The sequence below is a fragment of the Hyla sarda genome, chromosome 4 (assembly GCF_029499605.1).
Source record: "Hyla sarda isolate aHylSar1 chromosome 4, aHylSar1.hap1, whole genome shotgun sequence".
NCBI lineage: Eukaryota > Metazoa > Chordata > Amphibia > Anura > Hylidae > Hyla > Hyla sarda.
In genome coordinates this window covers 165254679-165270050 of record NC_079192.1, presented here as the reverse complement: position 1 = coordinate 165270050, position 15372 = coordinate 165254679, and the positions used below count along the sequence as shown (strand labels likewise).

Here is a 15372-nt window from a genome sequence, read left to right as displayed (position 1 = left end):
GTCTATTCCTTTTTGAAAGGTAATTTTCTGACAGCAGTATATTGGTCAGTATGTGTAAGCTAAAACTAGGAGTTGGTCCAAAATACAGAAGTTGTAGATCTTCATCGATTATATAATTTCTCTGTTCATGTTCTGCTACTGATTTAGGTTTGCAAACACTGATCATAATACTAGTGTTTGAGTAATCTTAAGCATCCTGACATTTTACCATATTTCAAATATTGAATGGTAATGGATGGAACAAGCTCAGGAGCTCATCTATCTGCTGCAGCCAGAAGATTTTGATGCTGGTTGTTTAACCCCCTAGATGCCTCAGTGACTAGGAGCCTTGGCATACTTTTTTTTTGTTCTATAATACTGTGGTGTCCTGGTACCATATTGCATCCAGTACCTAGTGTGGAGGTCCCCAAAGTCAGTGACTACGTTCAGGTAGGGTTCCTCAGGTGGGACAGCCCCTAGTGTCCTCTCCTTAAGTCTAACTTTAATATTAATAAATGTATATATTTGATAATTATAGCTATATTCTATAGAAATGTATAGTACTTACCTTGTTCAGCGTCGCAGGACCTTCGTTCATGTGACCATGCTAGTAACCTCTATGGTATGTTGCAGGACCTTAGGAGGTCCTTGGGTCACGTGTTAACCACAAATCTCTGTAATGGGGATTGACATCGGTTTGGACAAATTAGCATTAGTCCAGCCCCTACCCATATAAGGGAGATGTGTCCAATTTTCGCTCTCTTGGGTTGCTGCTCTCGTGGATGCCAGACTAACAGGACAGTGTGCTACGCAACTTTCAAAGACACGCTAGGTCTCAAAACCTACGGCCTCAGAAGAACCAAAATCGTGAGTTTAAACCTCATTCTTGCTAATGCTAGCGTGACTACTGGACCGCAACTAATTCCCCTAAATCCAGTGGAACAGCGCAATATCTTAACTCTTAAAGCTAAAGTCCCAACCATTGTCAATCTCCAAAGGAAGCTGTTGTTATAAGAGACTGTTGTGTTAATGAAGTGTACAGAAAATCCTCAGTAAAAGTTAACGCCGTTTACAGAAGCTTTCCGTTAGTGGACAGTCTATTATCTACCTCAAACCTATTATCATCTACCTCCCTATCATTCCTGGGAAGGGCGGCAGTAGGAAAAGCTTTATTGAGGAGCCCTCAACCTGGCGTCACAAATAGCAAGGGTTAACAAGCACCCTTTAATACCCGCACAGCTACACTCCCCATACCCTACACCCCCCAGGCTATCACAATACAATATTGGCTAAAAGGAAGGGTGCCAATAAAATCAGTTTGTCCCACAAAAGTAAGGCCTCATGGCTCATTTTAACATTAAAAACTTGCCAAAAGATATATATTTTTTCTAAAGCCTGTCCATGTTAAATGGTGAGATGTCACACTTTTTCTTTTTTTTTCTTTTTTTTATTAGGAGTGGCTCTGTAATCTGCAGAGGAGACCTTGTGTATCAGCTTCCTGCACCTGGTAGTGGAGAGGTACTCAGACTATTACTTAAAACTCTCGGATCTGATGGTACTTTGGGATCGTCAACATATAAAGTGGACTCTAAAACTGTAAAAATAGGAGGTAAGACTGTCGGGGTATGTTTTCCATTAGAGCCAAAATGCATTCCAAATCAGGCCTGGAAACTCTGCCATAGTCAATCCAATGAATTTGGTGTAACTCGGAATATCAGACAAATTACAATTATCTTTTTTTTTTTTTTCTAAAAATGCTTATATTTAATGAAACTGACATAAAACTGTACTTGTGAATTTGAATCTCAAGAGGAAAAGAAGTAACTAGGGTTGCCACCATTTTTTATATTAAAGCGGTTGTCCCAGCTTGTCATCTAGGTTTTTCTGGCAATCTCCTGCCTGTTTGCTTCTAACTTTTTCAACAAATACAATGTTGGCCAGTCATGTCAAAAGTTTAGATCTCACAAGTTCTCTCTCCTGAGACCCGCTGCAATCATGAGTTCTAACCCTGCGAAGTGTGTGGCACCATGCTTGACTCCCTACTAGACATGTGCAATTCGGTTCGGCACGAATGTCTACATTAACGAATTTTACAGTTTTCGTGCATTCGGACCCATCCGAATGCACGAAAACATATTTTGAACATTCCCGAATAGCCACGATAATATGAATAGCAAAGTAACGAATACATTCGTTATTTCCCGACATGTAAATAACGAATGCATTCGTTATCCATAAACGACGTGAAGAATTAATTCTGATAACAAAGTTAATAAAAAGGATACAGATAGTTTGATTTTTCGGATACATTCGGTATTCGGGTACATTCGGTAAATCTTTTTATTCTTTTTTGGACTTTAGCGATCCTAATAAATAATGGAGATACCTTTTTTATTAAAATTTCGTAGGGTATCATAAAAAAATCATAATAAAAAAGATACAGTGGTAATGGAAAAAATTGTATCTAATGAAATGTATCTTTTTTATTATGAAATGTTTATTCATTTTTAAACAGGGATCAATTTATGTGAGCGGGTAAAGCACTAAAAAATGTAGCCGACAATAGCAAAAATGTAGTGTGTGCGTGTTTTTCACTTTTTTTTAAACATTTTTTAGGTAGTACTACTACTCCCAGCATGGAACACACTCTTCCATGATGGGAGTAGTAGTTACCTGTACTAATTGACAGATCGCAGGGGTCCTTTGGATCCTCTTGTATAATGTACAGATGCGGCGGCTGCTCTTCTCTGGTCCCTGCACTCACGTATATATACACATATTCATATTTCCCGCAGAGCTGTGATTGGCCAGATGGTTCCAGCCAATCACAGCTCTCTGTGAGAAATAGGAATATGTGTATATATACGGCCATGCAGGGGACCATAGGAGAGCGGCCGCCGCATTCATACATTATACTGGAGGATCGCAGCGGGCGTCAGGAGTGATACCTGCAGTGATCTTTCCTTTACTACAAGTACTACCACTCCCAACATGGAGCACACTCTGCTCCATGCTGGGAACTGTAGTACCTGTATTAATAGACAGATCGCAGCGGGTGTCAGAAGTTACACTCGCTGCCATATGTCTATTAATGCAGGTACTACAGCTCCCAGCATGGAGCAGAGTGTACTCCATGTTGGGAGTGGTAGTACTTGTAGTAAGGGACAGATCCCAGGGATGTCACTCCTCCTGACACCCGCTGCCATCCTCCTGATGTGAATGTCGGGATCAGCTGTTCTCAGGGCTACAGAGCCGGGAGAACAGCTGACGCTGAGCCGTAGGTATACATCGTATATCTACTGCCCAGCAAGAACTTACAGTGAGCCTGCAATGTGTATACAGTATACACATTGCTGGCTCACTTAACCCCTTGCTGAGCTGTGCGCTATGCGCAAGCCCAGCAACGGAAGAGTTAACTTACACTGCTGGACAGTGTAAGTTAACCCTTTGGGCGGTATACACAATATACAGCTATCTATAGATAGCTGTATACAGTGTATACAGAAGACGTAGTCCAGCTTACTTCCCTGAGTCCCGGGCCGGGTTCGTGTAGCTCCGCCCCCAATGATGACGTCATTAGGGGGCGGAGCTACAGAAGGGAACAAGACTAGTTAATCTGAAGCTCTGTTCACATTGTACGTTTTGTATAATGTGAACAGACCCTTCTGGCAGTGTCTACCCAGACAGGGAGACTCCAGCTGTTGCTAAACTACAACTCCCAGCATGCCCAGACAGCCAAAGGCTGTCTGGGCATGCTGGGAGTTGTAGTTATGCACCAATTGGTGGCTCCCTGTTTGGGTAGACATTGCATCATGGGTGCTCTCCCCAGCGGACTGCGCCAAAAATGTCATAACCAATTTTTTGTGTTTTTTTCTTCTCGTTTCAGATCCGTGTATGCAGAGGATTACTGCGGATTCGATGGATTACGGCGGATTATTTATTTTTTCCTTTAATAAAATGGTTAACGAGGGCTGTGGGGGAGTGTTTTTTTAAATAAAATAATTTTTCCAATGTGTTGTGTTTTTTTAATTTTTTTATTGAATTTTCAGGGTTAGTAGTGGAAGCTGTCTTATTGACGGAATCCATTACTAGGCCAGGGCTTAGTGCTAGCCCCAAAAACAGCTAGCGCTAACCCCCAATCATTACCCCGGTACCCACCGCTACAGGGGTGCCGGGAAGAGCCGGTACCAACAGGCCCGGAGCGTCAAAATGGCGCTCCTGGGCCTAGGCGGTAACAGGCTGGCGTTATTTAGGCTGGGGAGGGCCAGTAACAATGGTCCTCGCCCACTCTGGTAACGTCAGGCTGTTGCTGTTTGGTTGGTATTGTGCTGAGAATGAAAATACGGGGAACCCTATGCGTTTTTTTTTTAATTTTTTTATTTAAATAAAAAAAAAAACGCATAGGGTTCCCCGTATTTTCATTCTCAGCACAATACCAACCAAACAGCAACAGCCTGACGTTACCAGAGTGGGTGAGGACCATTGTTACTGGCCCTCCCCAGCCTAAATAACGCCAGCCTGTTACCGCCTAGGTCCAGGAGCGCCATATTTGATGCTCCGGGCCTGTTGGTACCGGCTCTTCCCGGCACCCCTGTGGCGGTGGGTACCGGGGTAATAATTGGGGGTTAGCGCTAGCTGTTTTTGGGGCTAGCACTAAGCCCTGGCCTAGTAATGGATTCCGTCAATAAGACAGCTTCCGCTACTAACCCTGAAAATTCAATAAAAATAAAAAAAAACACAACACATTGGAAAAATTATTTTATTTAAAAAAACACTCCCCCACAGCCCTCGTTAACCATTTTATTAAAGGAAAAAATAAATAATCCGCCGTAATCCATCGAATCCGCAGTAATCCTCTGCATACACGGATCTGAAAAGAGAAGAAAAAAAACACAAAAAATTGGTTATGACATTTTTGGCGCTGTCCGCTGGGGAGAGCACCCATGATGCAATGTCTACCCAAACAGGGAGCCACCAATTGGTGCAAAACTACAACTCCCAGCATGCCCAGACAGCCTTTGGCTGTCTGGGCATGCTGGGAGTTGTAGTTTAGCAACAGCTGGAGTCTCCCTGTCTGGGTAGACACTGCCAGAAGGGTCTGTTCACATTATACAAAACGTACAATGTGAACAGAGCTTCAGATTAACTAGTCTTGTTCCTTTCTGTAGCTCCGCCCCCTAATGACGTCATCACTAGGGGGCGGAGTTACACGAACCCAGCCCGGGACTCGAGGGAAGTAAGCTGGACTTCGTCTTCTGTATACACTGTATACAGCTATCTATAGATAGCTGTATAAAGTGTATACCGCACAAAGGGTTAACCTACACTGTCCAGCAGTGTAAGTTAACTCTTCCCTTGCTGGGCTTGCGCATAGCGCACAGCTCAGCAAGGGGTTAAGTGAGCCAGCAATGTGTATACTGTATATACACATTGCAGGCTCACTGTAAGTTCTTGCTGGGCAGTAGATATACGATGTATACCTACGGCTCAGCGTCAGCTGTTCTCCCGGCTCTGTAGCCCTGAGAACAGCTGATCCCGACATTCACATAAGGAGGATCGCAGTGGGTGTCAGGAGGAGTGACATCCCTGGGATCTGTCCCTTACTGCAGGTACTAATACTCCCAACATGGAGCACACTCTGCTCCATGCTGGGAGCTGTAGTACCTGCATTAATAGACATATGGCAGCGAGTGTAACTTCTGACACCCGCTGCGATCTGTCTATTAATACAGGTACTACAGTTCCCAGCATGGAGCAGAGTGTGCTCCATGTTGGGAGTGGTAGTACTTGTAGTAAAGGAAAGATCACTGCGGGTATCACTCCTGACGCCCGCTGCGATCCTCCAGTATAATGTATGAATGCGGCGGCCGCTCTCCTATGGTCCCCTGCACGGCCGTATATATACACATATTCCTATTTCTCACAGAGAGCTGTGATTGGCTGGAACCATCTGGCCAATCACAGCTCTGCGGGAAATATGAATATATGTATATATACGTGAGTGCAGGGGACCATAGAAGAGCAGCCGCTGCATCTGTACAAGAGGATCGCAAGGGACCCCTGCGATCTGTCAATTAGTACAGGTAACTACTACTCTCATCATGGGAGTGTGTTCCATGCTGGGAGTAGTAGTACTACCTAAAAAATGTTTTTTAAAAAAGTGAAAAACACGCACACACTACATTTTTATTATTGTCGGCTCCATTTTTTGTGCTTTACCCGCTCACATAAATTGATCCCTGTTTAAAAATGAATAAACATTTCATAATAAAAAAGATACATTTCGTTAGATACAATTTTTTCCATCACCACTGTATCTTTTTTATTATGATTTTTTTATGATACCCTACGAAATTTTAATAAAAAAGGTATCTCCATTATTTATTAGGATCGCTAAAGTCCAAAAAAACTAAAAAGATTTACCGAATGTACCCGAATACCGAATGTATCTGAAAAAAACAATCCGAATACCCGAATACCGAATGTATCCGAAAAATCTAAACCGAAAATATTGCCGAACCGAATTTTTTTCCAAAACGAAAAAACGAAACAAAATTAAACGAAAATTTTTCTAGTGCACAAGTCTACTCCCTACCTTTCCATTCCATAGATTTATGTAGTGATTTGATTGCTAGCTGGGGAGTGAGGCATCTGCCGCTACGCCCTTCACCCAGCTGTAACTTGTGATTGTAGCGGGTCTGTGGACTGAGACTCAATGCTACTAGAGTATTAAACTGTAAAATGATTATTTTATAACCCTGCACCATTCACTGTGGCTGTCAATCATTTTTGACTTTGCCTTGCAGTCATAATGTTCTTTTTTTTCATGTTCCTATCAGATTCTAGTCCTGGACCTTCTTATGAGTATGTTGATTTTCCTGGATTCGGTGTAGCAATAATTGTGATGTGTGGACTCTGCATCCTTATATTCCCCATAATTCTCTATGTGGTATGTTGTTGTTTTTTTGGTTTGCACAAATAAGCCTTGCTTATTATTATTCTGGCACATCATACATGCGACACAAAAAACCCCTACAAAATCTACTCAAAAAAGCCTTCGTAAATGAGACCTAATGTGTGCCTATAAGTAGCCTATAAAAAGGATGTTATACATTCTACTCAAAGTTTTACTTTTAACTAGATCATTTTTGAAATTGTAATCAGTGACATATTGCAATGTGGATTGTAAGTCCTAGTTTGGCTCTGTTGATGATCCACTTATGCCTGATGGTATTATTGTATTTCTAAAATGGGTATTTAGAGATCATTAGAATACTTTTGTTTCTTTAGATGCATGTAAAATGGAAATGTCCATTTCCCGCTTGCCATATCTTATAATCTTATCACTCAATTTACCTGCTCCACTTACATACATGCATTAGCCCTCTCTTTTGGATGCTCCTTTATCACATAAAGGTCACTTGGCTATATATACTTGTTTAGCATTTTCTTATCTTTATTTTGATGACTTGTAATGCCTCATGGGCAGTGTTTTCCCAACATTCACGTTACTTTTATTTACAGCTTTAGTTTTGTCCTGGGCTTTATGTACATAACTGACTTCTCTTCTAGTGTATCAAGACCAGGATGCTTGGCCGTAGAAAAAAGGCGACTATTCAGAGGAGAAATGATCTTGAGGACCGAAGTCATAATCTTGAGATGGATAACCGAGCATTTAGAGCATCCATAGAGCAAGTGCGTACATTAAATTCACAACCTAGAAATGTAAATGATTCAATATTTTTAGGGTGAAAAAAACAAACCCTCCCTGTACACCCACCCCTCCCCTACCTGTGCGAGGAGCTCGTGAAAGGAAAGATTCCTAGTCACAACTGAGCACATAGCTGCTGGTTTTCTTTTGAATATGCTGCCATTCAGAACACAGAAAAACTCATAGCAGGAGGCATTGTTTAAAAGAAAAGACATGTACAGTGGCCCAGATTTATCAGACTGTGTGAGAGAAAAAGTGGAGAGATTTCCCCATATGCAGCCAATCACAGCTCGGCTTTCACTTTATCTCAGCTTCATAGCTGGTTGCTGTGGGAAAATCCCTCCACTTTCTCACACAGTTTGATAAATCTCCCCCAGTCTGTGTCTGTCTGTGTGTGTCTGTCTGTGTGTGTCTGTCTGTGTGTGTCTGTCTGTGTGTGTCTGTCTGTGTGTGTCTGTCTGTGTGTGTCTGTCTGTGTGTGTCTGTCTGTGTGTGTGTCTGTCTGTGTGTGTGTCTGTCTGTGTGTGTGTCTGTCTGTGTGTGTGTCTGTCTGTGTGTGTGTCTGTCTGTGTGTGTGTCTGTCTGTGTGTGTGTCTGTCTGTGTGTGTGTCTGTCTGTGTGTGTGTCTGTCTGTGTGTGTGTCTGTCTGTGTCTGTGTCTGTCTGTGTGTCTGTGTCTGTGTCTGTCTGTGTGTCTGTGTGTCTGTGTGTCTGTCTGTCTGTCTGTGTGTCTGTGTGTCTGTCTGTGTGTCTGTCTGTCTGTCTGTCTGTCTGTCTGTCTGTCTGTCTGTCTGTCTGTGCGTGTGTGTGTGTGTGCGTGTGTGTGTGCGTCTGTGTGTGTGCGTGTCTGTGTGATCTGCAGTGTAAGCCTGCACACATAGTGAAAGCAGTCTGCTGGCAGCCATTACACAGAACTCCACTGAATTCTGGAAGTTGTAGTTTGTGCTGCAGGTAAGGAAAAAAGTATTAAGGAGACAACAATTGCCACAGGAGCTGCCAAAACCACATGAATAACTACAGGGGACAAATAACAGGTATTGTGGTGTCTTTGGGGCATTTACATTTTTCTTAACTTCCCTGGAGTACCCCTTTAATTTGGAAAGGAAAAAAGGCCAAGCTCACAACCCCTGTACTGATCTACACTTTTCACTTTTTGGTCCCAATCTTGATACACATGGAACAGGGACTTGCAGACATGTGTTTTTTTTGTTTTTGTTTTTTTTGGGGGGTGGGGGGGGTGGCAGGTAGGGACTAATGTAGAAAAAAGGATTTTGTTTAAAAAAGAAAAAACACCTTAATGGTCTATTCACACGTACAGTATTCTGTGCAGATTTGAAGCGCAGGATTTTATGCTGAAGATTCCAATGTAAACTAAATGACTGAACGCAGCTTCAAATCCTGTGCTTCAAATCCTGTGCTTCAAATCCTGTGCTTCAAATCCTGTGCTTCAAATCCTGTGCTTCAAATCCTGTGCTTCAAATCCTGTGCTTCAAATCCTGTGCTTCAAATCCTGTGCTTCAAATCCTGTGCTTCAAATCCTGTGCTTCAAATCCTGTGCTTCAAATCCTGTGCTTCAAATCCTGTGCTTCAAATCCTGTGCTTCAAATCCTGTGCTTCAAATCCTGTGCTTCAAATCCTGTGCTTCAAATCCTGTGCTTCAAATCCTGTGCTTCAAATCCTGTGCTTCAAATCCTGTGCTTCAAATCCTGTGCTTCAAATCCTGTGCTTCAAATCCTGTGCTTCAAATCCTGTGCTTCAAATCCTGTGCTTCAAATCCTGTGCTTCAAATCCTGTGCTTCAAATCCTGTGCTTCAAATCCTGTGCTTCAAATCCTGTGCTTCAAATCCTGTGCTTCAAATCCTGTGCTTCAAATCCTGTGCTTCAAATCCTGTGCTTCAAATCCTGTGCTTCAAATCCTGTGCTTCAAATCCTGTGCTTTAAATCCTGTGCTTCAAATCCTGTGCTTCAAATCCGCACAGAATATTGTACGTGGGAATAGACCCTACATGTGCTAACACAACACAGTTCCTGAGGTAAGAGAGCTCCAGCAGTCATGTCAGCTGAATGGGACCTGTATCACTCCACAGAGGTCCCAATCAGTGAGGGAGTCATAGCGCATGTGCACTAAAAAGGGCAGGAGCTTAAGCCCCCCTCTTGAGTCGGTGTGCAAGTCCCTGACAGGGAGTGGCCACTCAACCGTTCACTGACTGCCACAAAGACCTGCCTCAGCCAGTGATTACCTAATTGGGCATTTTCCCTGTGTAGATGTTACTGGGTTGCATTTATCAGCACTGTCAGAATGGGAGCAGTGAGAGATCAAGGGCAAAGGATAGCCTATTGTGGCGAACTGCCATGGGGTGTCTCAGGGTATGGTGAATTGGGCAGATGTTATAGACCAGGGGCAAGGTGTTTATTACCTCTAAATATTCATGACGCCAGGGCACGGTTTTCCCGGTAACCACCCGAACGCAATAATAGTCCAAGACCAGGTAAGGGTTAATGGTAGCTTTATGGAGGTAGACAGATGGAAATAGTCTTTACAGCTAGGCCAGGATCCCAGAGAGGTGGCCAGTAACACAGAAGGGCCTCGCAGCTTGCTGCGACATGTATTGACTTTGATAGACTTTAGTTCAGCCACGCAGACTAAAATAGACTTTACTATGGACTTGACTTTAGACTGGACTGGGTTGTAGATAGTGACAGCAAACATAGACTTGACTTACTGGAATATGGCTGCAGGTGGCTTGAGACCTCCAGATATGCTGGACAATAGCTCTGAGACGTCTGGTCTTTACTGTTCCTTAGCAGGGGGTATAAAGGGGGGCTGAGCCAGAAGCCCATAGGTCAAACTGCAGGTCACCTGGTTAGCGTGTTCTCTCTGGGTAGCAAACACATCGTGTGAACACATTATCATGTGACAACTCAAAGGTCCTTTATCCATAACACACACAACACTATAAATTACATATATTATGGGGGAGATACTGTAGGAGGCCCCCTAGGACACAGAGGGACTCAACCTAACAGGGCCTAAGTGCTGTACGGGACTATATCCCGTATTGGGACATCACAAACCCCCTCCTACTTAACAGAAGTAGTCCACGACAAAAGGTCCTGTAAGGCTTTGAGTGTCTAAGCTGCCTTGGGGACGAATGCAGTTCTGGGGCATTGTAACCCAAAGTCCATATCCAGGCTGTTGTTTAACAAAAATGAACAATGCAATAGTCTCTCTGTATAAATGTCCATACGTGCTCTGGTAGAATAACATACCTAGGACTATGGTATTACACCACTTATGGACTATGACTATATATACTATGACAATTGATTATGCATGTTGACATTTGACTATGCATAACAATATTTTATACAAGACTAGACATGACACTGGCAGATTGGTTGCCGGAGGCTCTCTGCCCAATGCCTTCACTATTGGGGTCCCTTGGCATTACACACTTCTCCCCAGAACACTAGTTATATTTAATGCTAGACATTTTTCTTAGATAACATTTGACATTGTTACCTTTGACTTTTAATTACGTGCTTCTGGAAGTAACAAGAATACCTTCTGGCCAGGAAAGCATCCTGAGCACACGGACACAAGAAATATCACATTATGACATTAGAGACATGACATTTGTGTGGACTGTGTGGTTGTGAGTGTTAGTCATACTATCCATGACTTTAGGTGTACATGACTTTTATGTGTATTTTGTGTACTGATAACTGTGTAGTACACGACTTTACGGTTTACTGTACTTGATGCTGGTGATGGGGTGAAATGTTGCTTCTCCCGATTGGTTCAGGACAACCCCTGTAAGAAAACTACCAGTCATAAAAAAAATACTGTACACTATGACTTCTTGTGTACAACAACTTTTATATACATTTTATTAGACCATAGCAGTTATAATGTAGGACCGTAAACATTTCAGTACAAGACCGTAACACTTTGTTTTGTTTTCTTGCACACATTAGCAACAAAAATATATTACTTTGGAATATGTACAAGACTGTCCATGTCAGCAGTCCATACACTATAAAGTTGTCCATGTCCACTATAAAGACTGTCCATATTAGCAGTCCATACACTATAAAGTTCATTAGCTAAGAGCTCAGGTCAAATCTCCTGTAGCTAAGGAGTCTCTCTGCCGAAGCCAGGCACAGCACTTGCTAGCTTGTTAACTGCAAAAACTTTTCTTGAAGAGTCAGTCTGGTACTTTGCTTTGGGGATGCTCTAACTTTCATATGTAGAGGTCCTCCAGCTCTTTGGTGTCCTGGTGTATCTCGAACAGCAGTGGCTTAGGCCCATATCTTTCTAATCTCTGGGCCCTCAGTCCCTCCACAATTGCGACAACCTCAGCGTCTCTTTTGGCCCTTTCGGACTGGGCCAGAGGAACTGAGGGAAGGGGCTTCCTCATGTACTGGATTAATGCAGGCTTGTTGCCAAACAGCCATCTGGGTAAAGGTGGTGACAGAGGCCATGCTGCTGACTGCTGGGCCTGGGGCGTAGGCTCTGGACTAGGGGTAGATGAAGGGGTAGAGAACACGGTCTAAGCCTGGGTACTTACCTCCGACTCCTCCGACTGTATCTCGGCCCAGGATCCCCAGCTCCGGTGATGGGGTGACAACATCACCGGCGACGGCTCTCGTGATGACTCCGGCGTACCTTCAGCCGAGGTTGTGTCCCACACTCAATCGTCCTCCGGCAAGGACACCTTCAGGTCCTGATGGAAAGCTTGTACAGGCGATCCGATAACTTCTGGATAAGCCGATCCTCCGGTTCCATATTGGGACTCCACCATCTTCTTGCTCCTTGCCAGCGCTTCTAGGGAACTGAAGAGATAAGGCTCTGCGTCGCTTCTTATACTTGTCTCCAACAAGATGGCCACCCGCCGGATGGACATTATCAGCAGGGCCTGGGACCGGAAGTGACTCAGCAGTGCATACTCTTTTTCCGCCCTCTGGCAACATGGGGCGACCTTTCCAAGTGCCAACTCGGACTGCACACGGCAACATGCGCTCCATCCCCAGAGGTGGGACACTGGCTTTGTCTGGAACCTTTTGCGCGCTTCTTGACCATCACGTTAATCCTTGCAGGTACAGCAGACATTTTGGCGTGCAACATGGCTTCAGGCCTGACTTTGCATATTGTCAATTTAACTCTTGCAGACTTTCTCACAATAGACAGTACAGTTTTCTTCACCTCCCCCTCTACTTTAACAGTGCCACAGCAGTAAGACATTACAATGATAAAGTCCCGTACAATCTTCTGTCAAAAACTTTTTCATAACTGCATACGATTTACTTTGGACACAGTTCAGACTCAGACTAGAGGGGAGGACTTGCGGCTTTATGGTTAAGGCACCCACACGTATCCTGTTTGTGAGGCCAAAGTTGTGGCGAACTGCCACGGGGTGTCTCTGGGTGTGATGGTGTGGTGTATGCGGCAGATGTTATAGCACAGGGGCAAGGTGTTATTAACCCCTAATATTGGCGATCGCTGCAAATCACTGGTGAATTCACACCGGCTATTCCGGGTCATACGGGTCTCCAGTGACCCGGAAAATAAGGAGGATCGGGGGGTTCCAAGACTGCCTTGGTCCCTCTGAAGGGATAGGAGTTAGGTGGCAGGGAGGCCACCCGTCCTATCCCTGCTATTGGTCGATCAGAAGCGATCGATCAATAACAGATCTGGGGTGGGGGGTTAACGTTCGGTTCCCCTGCTCTGTCCACCCACTGTAGTCCAGGCAGAGCAGGGGAACCAACGGTAACCAGCACTGGAGGTCACTTACCCTCGGCGGTGATTGTCTGCGGCGATGACGTGCAGCAGGCTCCATGGATCCTACGGAAGCTGGTGAGTAGTTGCCTAGCAACATCTGGAGGGCTACAGTTTGAGACAACTATACAGTAGCCCTCCAGATGTTGCAAAACTAACTCCCAGCATGCCCAGACAGCAAACAGCACAAATTATACAAATTTTAGAGAACACCAGTTGGGAACCAGATTTTACACTCTCCTCCCTCGATGTTAGTTCACTCTACACTATTATTAAACATTAGGACGGCCTTAATGCCGTCAAACATTTTCTTACACTTACAACTCATAGGCACCGCCATGGGTACGAGGTTCGTGCCACGTTATGCCAATTTATTCATGGCAGCATGGGAAGAACACACCATCACACCCAGAGACCTTTTAGATGTTTTTATCCAGGAAATAAATACCAATTCTTCTAACCTCAATTTTACACCTCACATTAGCACTGGCACTTTAGAGTTTTTAGACCTCTTAATTACTGTTGACACCCCCCACCCCCCCAAAAAAAAAAAACTAATCTGCAGCACATATCATGAGCCAGTTGCCAAAAACAGTTTTATTCTTAACAGTTGCCATCTACCCAGATGGCTTTTAAATGTCCCTACAGGCCAATATCGCAGATTAACCCCTTAAGGACGCAGCTAATTTTCACCTTAAGGATGTAGGCCTTTTTTGCAAATCTGACCACTGTCACTTTAAGCATTAATAACTCTGGGATGCTTTTACTTTTGATTCTGATTCAGAGATCGTTTTTTTGTGACATATTCTACTTTGTTAGTGGTAAAATTTCGTCGATACTTGCATCATTTCTTGGTGAAAAATGCCAAAATTTGATAAATTTGAAAATGTTGCATTTTTTTTTTACTTTGAAACTCTCTGCTTATAAGAAAAATAGACATCCCAAATTATGTTGGCATCATAAAGTTGACATGTTTTTACTTTTGGAAGACATCAGAGGGCTTAAAAAATTAGATTTTTAAAAAATGTTTAAAAATTGCTGCTACACTTTGAAGGACCAGTTCAGTTTTGAAGTGGATTTGAAGGGCCTTCATTAGAGATGAGCGAACTTACAGTAAATTCGATTAGTCACGAACTTCTCGGCTTGGCAGTTGATGACTTATCCTGCATAAATTAGTTCAGCTTTCAGGTGCTCCCGTGGGCTGGAAAAGGTGGATACAGTCCTAGGAGACTCTTTCCTAGGACTGTATCCACCTTTTCCAGCCCACCAGAGCACCTGAAAGCTGAACTAATTTATGCAGGATAAGTCATCAACTGCCAAGCCAAGAAGTTCGTGACTAATCGAATTTACTGTAAGTTCGCTCATCTCTAGCCTTCATATTAGAAATACCCCACAAATGACCCCATTATAAAAACTGAACCCATCAAAGTATTCAAAATGACATTCAGTAAGTGTGTTAACCCTTTAGGTGTTTCACTGGAATAGCAGCAAAGTGAAGGAGAAAATTCAAAATCTAAATTTTTACAAAGGGTAAAAGGAGAAAAACCTTCCTAAAATTTGTAGCCCAATTTCTCTCGAGTAAGGAAATATCTCATATGTGGATGTGAAGTGTTCTGTGGGTGCACTAGAGGGCTCAGAAGGGAAGGGAATGGTTTTTGGAGGGAATGTCAAATTTAGGAAACTCCTATGGTGCCAGAACAGCAGCAAAAAAAAAAAAAAAAAAAAAACACCCACATGGCATACTGATTTGGAAACTTCTCCCCTCAAGGAACGTAACATGGGGTACAGTGACCCTTAACACCCCACAGGTGTTTGACGACTTAAGTTAAAGTTGGATGTATAAATGTTTTTTTTCACTAAAATGCAGGTTTTTCCCCAAATTTTACATTTCTACAAGGGGTAAT

The 15372-nt window shown here is 43.3% G+C and overlaps 1 protein-coding gene across 1 annotated transcript in view; it reads left to right on the top strand.

Annotated features, from left to right (window-relative positions):
• The first annotated feature begins 8557 nt into the window (after positions 1–8557).
• The window catches only part of LOC130368644 (long-chain fatty acid transport protein 2-like), a 320594-nt gene continuing 313779 nt past the window's right edge, over positions 8558–15372 (top strand). The window contains exon 1 of the mRNA XM_056572594.1: positions 8558–8640. The gene's annotated coding sequence lies outside the window, so the exon portion shown is untranslated. The remainder of the gene's footprint in view (positions 8641–15372) is intronic.